Raw genomic sequence first — 5,432 nt, 5'->3', positions numbered from 1 at the left:
GATAATTTGGGCAAGATTTTGGCTGTGGATGAGAGCAGTTACTGATGGGAACAGAGGGAAGGACAGGAAGAGGTTTCTTTCTTTTTATTCTTTCTAGGATTGGAGAAATTACAAGTTTTTGGTGTGCAAATGGGAGCGATTTAGTAGACAGAAAAACTGATGGTGTCGAATTGGGTAGAAATAATAGGGCAAACATTTTGAGTACTGGAAAAGGGATGGGATTAAGTGGCTTTGAATTGGAGCACAGAAGGTGAGGGGTCAGAAAACTCTAGAAAGAACCAGATGGTAAATATTTCAGTATTTGTGGGTCCTATCGTCTCTATCTCAACTCTTCTGTTGTGGCTGTAAAGCCACTGTGGTTGGTACATAAATGAACCGGCATGGATTTGATCCAATAAAACTTTGTTTCAGCTCATCAAATTTTTAATTTCCTATATTCTTCATGTGTTGCAAATATATCCTTCTTTGGATTTCCCCCTCTTCCATTCATTAAAAAAAAAAAAATGGCAGGCTGTGCAGAAATGGGCAGTGGGCTGGATTTGGGCCATGGGCCAGAGTCTGCAGACCCCTAATCTGTATAACTGGCAAGAGTAACCTAGATGGGTACAGAGAAATTGGACATAAGTGGTGAGGGGAATCTGAATTCTCTGGAGTGCTTCAGTTTTCTCAGTGAAGTAGCACCTTGAGAATGAGGATGAGTGAGAAAATATAGACGATTTCAGGAGACAAGCAAAGGCATAAAATATAGAGCGTGGATTGACCTGAAACATCTAAGTAGAACGCATCTCCCCACTGCATTGACCCCTTTTGAGGTTGGCGGTCTTGCATCTGAAGTCAGAGCTGTTCAAGGGGGCTGAGTGTCTCTGCAGCCGTGACACAGAATAGTCACAAAGTTGGGCTCAGCAAACTATGGTTCTGCTATTGAAGTGTCAGGTAGGAGGAGGCCAAGGTTGAGAGTTATTGCATAAGAGAGTGTTTGTAATGATTGTAGGAATAAGAGAGATTTATTAAACAATAATACAGGACACCCAATTAAATCTGAATTTCAATAAAGAACAAATAATTTTTAGTGTAAGCCTTTCCAGTGATTAGGAGAGGGAGAGAGACTATAAAGCAGTCAAAGGAGCTTTGCAAACTGGGGCATCAATGGATTGAGGTCTCCTGCAGGAACGGACGTTGGGGAGGGGTACCAGAGAGGGCCAGGCAGAGTCAAACAGCTGCCCTTGAGATCCCAGCAGGGGCAGCCACTGGTGACAAGGGTTAGGGTTCAACCATGGGAGGAGTGAGTGCCACTGGGTGGAGGAGGCGATCATGGTTCGTACGCCATTCAAGGAACTAGTGGCTCAGAGGGATTGAATGTCGTGACAGTATCAGCGGTGCCAAGGATGACAGATAATTCACACTCATCATCTGATCAGCACTGTGTGGGACATGAAATAAAAATTGGTCAGGGTTCCAGTTCAGGGTAACCTAGAAAAGTCATTTAGAGCTATATCAGGGGTCCTTGAATGTGATGCTAAGAACTTAGGACCACTCATTTATTTTATTTTTTAATTTTTAAAATATAGATTTGGCTGCACCAGGTCTTAACTGGGGGCATGTGAATTCTTAGCTGTGGCATGTAGGATCCAGTTCGCTGACCAGGGATCATACATGGTCCCCCTGCATTGAAACCTTAGAGTCTTAGCCACTGGAAAACCAAGGAAGACCCAGGACTGCTGGTTTAACATTGCCTCCCTTTCGTGTGAAGAAAAGTAGTGAATCAATGAAGTCAGTACACCTCACTCGATTTGACATACCTGAATGTGAAAGTGTTTTAAATACACGAAACACATGTTATGGTATGTAAACGAGGGTTGGGTACGCTGAAGCTTTTTTTTTTTTAAGCTTTTATAATCTTCTGAGTATTTTTAAATGAAAGCAATTTAGAAAATACTTCAAGGACTTTTTTTTTTTTTTTTGGTCTGGAACAAGTGAGTAAAATTAGACTGAATAAAAAGAGAAAGGCTGACCCCTTAAAATATGCATTGGACGCTTGCATGGGCGCTGCAGGGTGGGCTTAAGGAGGAGTCTGGGAGGAGCCAGCGAGGAGGGTCCCGAACCGGGTGTAAGTTCTGACCTTCCAGAAGAGGGAAGAGGCACACAAGCATTTCCTGCGAAATCATGTCCCTCCCTAGCCCACTTCAGCGTGCACGCCCCACTCCCCTTCTCCATCAACATCCAGGTTGTCACTAGGATCTGGAAACAAACAACTCCAAGGAGACACAGGGGGCCTTTCGAGTTTTCAAAGTACAGTCCACTGGGCAACGCTGGCTAAGATGTGTGGCCACCTCAGAAGAAGTGAGCTCTTGATACCCAATCAGAAATGAAAAATGCTTCAGTTCTTATGATTACGATAGAATAAGTTCAGGAAAACACGACAGAGTCAGTGGAGAAGCAGCAAACCCACAGCATCTACAGAAATCCTCCCTGGGGGCTGGAGGGGTTGGCAGAGCAGGACAGGAGAGAGACTGGGTGACAGTTAAAAACTCTACCCCACCTCTGGAGGCTAAGTTCCCAGGGAGCAGTGGGGGAGGTCTGTGCACAGCCTGTCCCCAATTCCTAGAGCAGCTCCTGACAGAGGAGATGAATAAACACTTGTGGAGTCAACAAATGAGTACAGAACAATGAAGGAAAACCTGGAGAAGCTCCTCCGCTGCCTTTGGCCTTGGGCAAATTAATTTGCATCTCTGAGCCTCAGTTTCCTCCACCTCCACACCTTTTGCAAAGAAGACATGAAATGGCTCTGAACTTTTAGGAGTAGTGACTCTTGCTGTTACTGAAAGGGAAAGAGGTGAGGAATCATCTTCGCCTGGTAGGAACATATTTTTAGAAATAACTTGAAAATTTTTAAGGGGGCCAGTGCTTTAACTACATTTTTGGGAAATCTGGGACTTTTCTGGAGGTCCAGTCGTTAAGACTCTGAGCTTTCACAGCAAGGGGCATGGATTCAGTTCCTGGTGCGGAACTAAGATCCCACGCCACACGATTCGGTCAAAAAAAAATTTTTTTTTTTTAATTGGAAACTCCTGAAACTTAGAAGAAAACTATGCAAGTAAAGGTGGAAAATTACTTTCTAATCTATGTCAATTCATATAGAAGACAGTTACATACAATATCTGCAGAAAATCCCTGGGAACAGACAACATCCTAGGAAAAAACATGACATGTAAATGGATAAACAGCAGCACGTAAATAGGGACCAGGGCGTCAACCCCAAATTCAGGCTTACGTATCTTGGAACGGGAAAGTCAAGTTTCGAGAGGGAGTCTCATCTCCCACGCAGAACCCAGATCTTCCCAGCAATAGTCAAATCTAGATCTGGAGCCAGAGTTTAACACCTCCTGCTGCTGCTGCTGCTGCTGCTAAGTCGCTTCAGTCGTGTCCGACTCTGTGCGACCCCTGAGATGGAAGCCCACCAGGCTCCCCCGTCCCTGGGATTCTCCAGGCAAGAACACTGGAGTGGGTTGCCATTTCCTTTTCCAATGCGTGAAAGTGAAGTCGCTCAGTCGTGTCGGACTCTTAGCGACCCCATGGATTGCAGCCTACCAGGCTCCTCTGTCCATGGGATTTTCCAGGCAAGAGTACTGGAGTGGGGTGTCGTTGCCTTCTCCGTAACACCTCCTAAGACAGTCCAATTCATTTTGAATTAGTCAAAGTTTTTTCCTTCCAAAAATTAGTCTCTAGCAATTCCCACCTCCCCACCCCTCCCTTGCTTTGGCACTAGCTCTGACCTCCGGAGCCTCCGGAGGAAATACAGGCCAGCCAGAAGGACAGGGCGTTGTGTCCTTCTGACCATTGTTACTGCTTCTCACAGCTGTGTACGCAGGGGACACCCCGGAAGTGTTCACTGCATTGAACCTGGCCTTGCCTTTTCTCGCAGTGACGTCTAACAGATGAAACAGCCCTGGTCTCCATCACTACAACATCAGGACTGCTTGTTGCCCTCTGAGATGTCAGCTGCAAGCATTGATCCGAAAACCCTTTGGGAAGATAGGTGTCTGCTCTGATTAACTCAGTCAGTCAAGAAGCAGCTGTTGAGGGCCTACCATATGCCAGGCCCTGTTGTAATTGCTGGGAGCCTATCTCCTAACAAAATAGGCAGGTCACCCTCGTACCTTCTGTGTGAGAAAACAGAATGCATAAGGAATATCAGATCTTCCAAAGAGTGATAAGTGCTAAGGGGAAAAAAAATGGAAGCAGGTAAGAGGAATTAGGAGTGTTGAATGGAAGGTGTGGTGGTTCCAGTGTAAGCAGGACAGCCACTCAGCCGAGATGAAACGGTGATGAGAAGGTATCCGTGAGATCATTGAGGGGAGGAGAGCGTGGCAGGCTGCGTGAAGTCCTGCAGGGCCAGCCTGTGTGGTGGGAAGGACAGAGTGAGTTTAGGGGGAGAAGGAGGACCCATCACAGAGATGTTGTCAGGGAGATGGAGGGGAGGGCTGCAGGAGTCCCCAGCCACATGGGGCTACCGAGCTCTTGAAGAGTGGCTACGACCCACTCCATTTCAAAGACTTCGAATGGAAGCAAGAATGTGAACTTTCTCAATGTTTACATGGATCCCACGTTGAGACGGTAATATTGTAGAGATACTGTGTTAAATAAAATATACTACTACAGCCATGTCACTTGTTTCCTTCTACTTTTTTATCATGGTTACCAGGGAACTTAAAACTCCACATGTGACTCCTGTTCTGTGTCCACTGGATAGGGTTGGTTTCGGGTCTTGCACACCCTTCTAAGAACTTTGGCTTGTATTCCAGTTGAAATGGGGATCCCTTGGAGAGCTTAGAGCAGAGGAGTGACATGGTCAGGCTTTTTACAAAAGGACCCCTCCAGCTGCTGTACTGAGATTAAATCGCAGGAGGTCGCTCATGGACAAGAAAGCCCCGTTAGGAGGCTGTGGCCACGATACAGGGGAGATGCTGGTGGTTTAGCCTGGGGGTAGCAGTAAAGGCGACGAGATGTGGTTGGAACTGGATGTATTTTGAAGGTAGCGCTTACCAGGATTTCCTGCAGGATTAGATGTGGGATGTGAAGCAGTAGAAGGAGCCAAACGTGCCAGAAATGATTTTGGCCTGTGGGAGCTGGAAGGATGGGGCTGCCACTGCCTGAGCGAGGAAGACCACGGGCAGAGTAGGAGATTGTAAGGATGCCCATGAGTTTAAGAATAAGAGACTGGGGAGAAGAAGTGGAATCAGAAAAGGACTAAGAAGGGAGGAGGCAGAAGGTGGTGACCTGGAGCCAAAAGGAAGAATGTGTCTCCAGGGAAAGCAAAGACATCAATGTGTCTCTTGCCCCAAGAGACAGAGTTGAGAACAGAGAGCTGACCATTGGATTTAAATGATGGAGGTCAAGAGATTTTTCGGAATAGTCTGACCAAAAGCCTGATA

Source organism: Bos indicus x Bos taurus, chromosome 23 (assembly GCF_003369695.1).
Source record: "Bos indicus x Bos taurus breed Angus x Brahman F1 hybrid chromosome 23, Bos_hybrid_MaternalHap_v2.0, whole genome shotgun sequence".
NCBI lineage: Eukaryota > Metazoa > Chordata > Mammalia > Artiodactyla > Bovidae > Bos > Bos indicus x Bos taurus.
The sequence above is the reverse complement of the archived record's forward strand: the minus strand, read 5'-3'. Positions refer to the sequence as shown.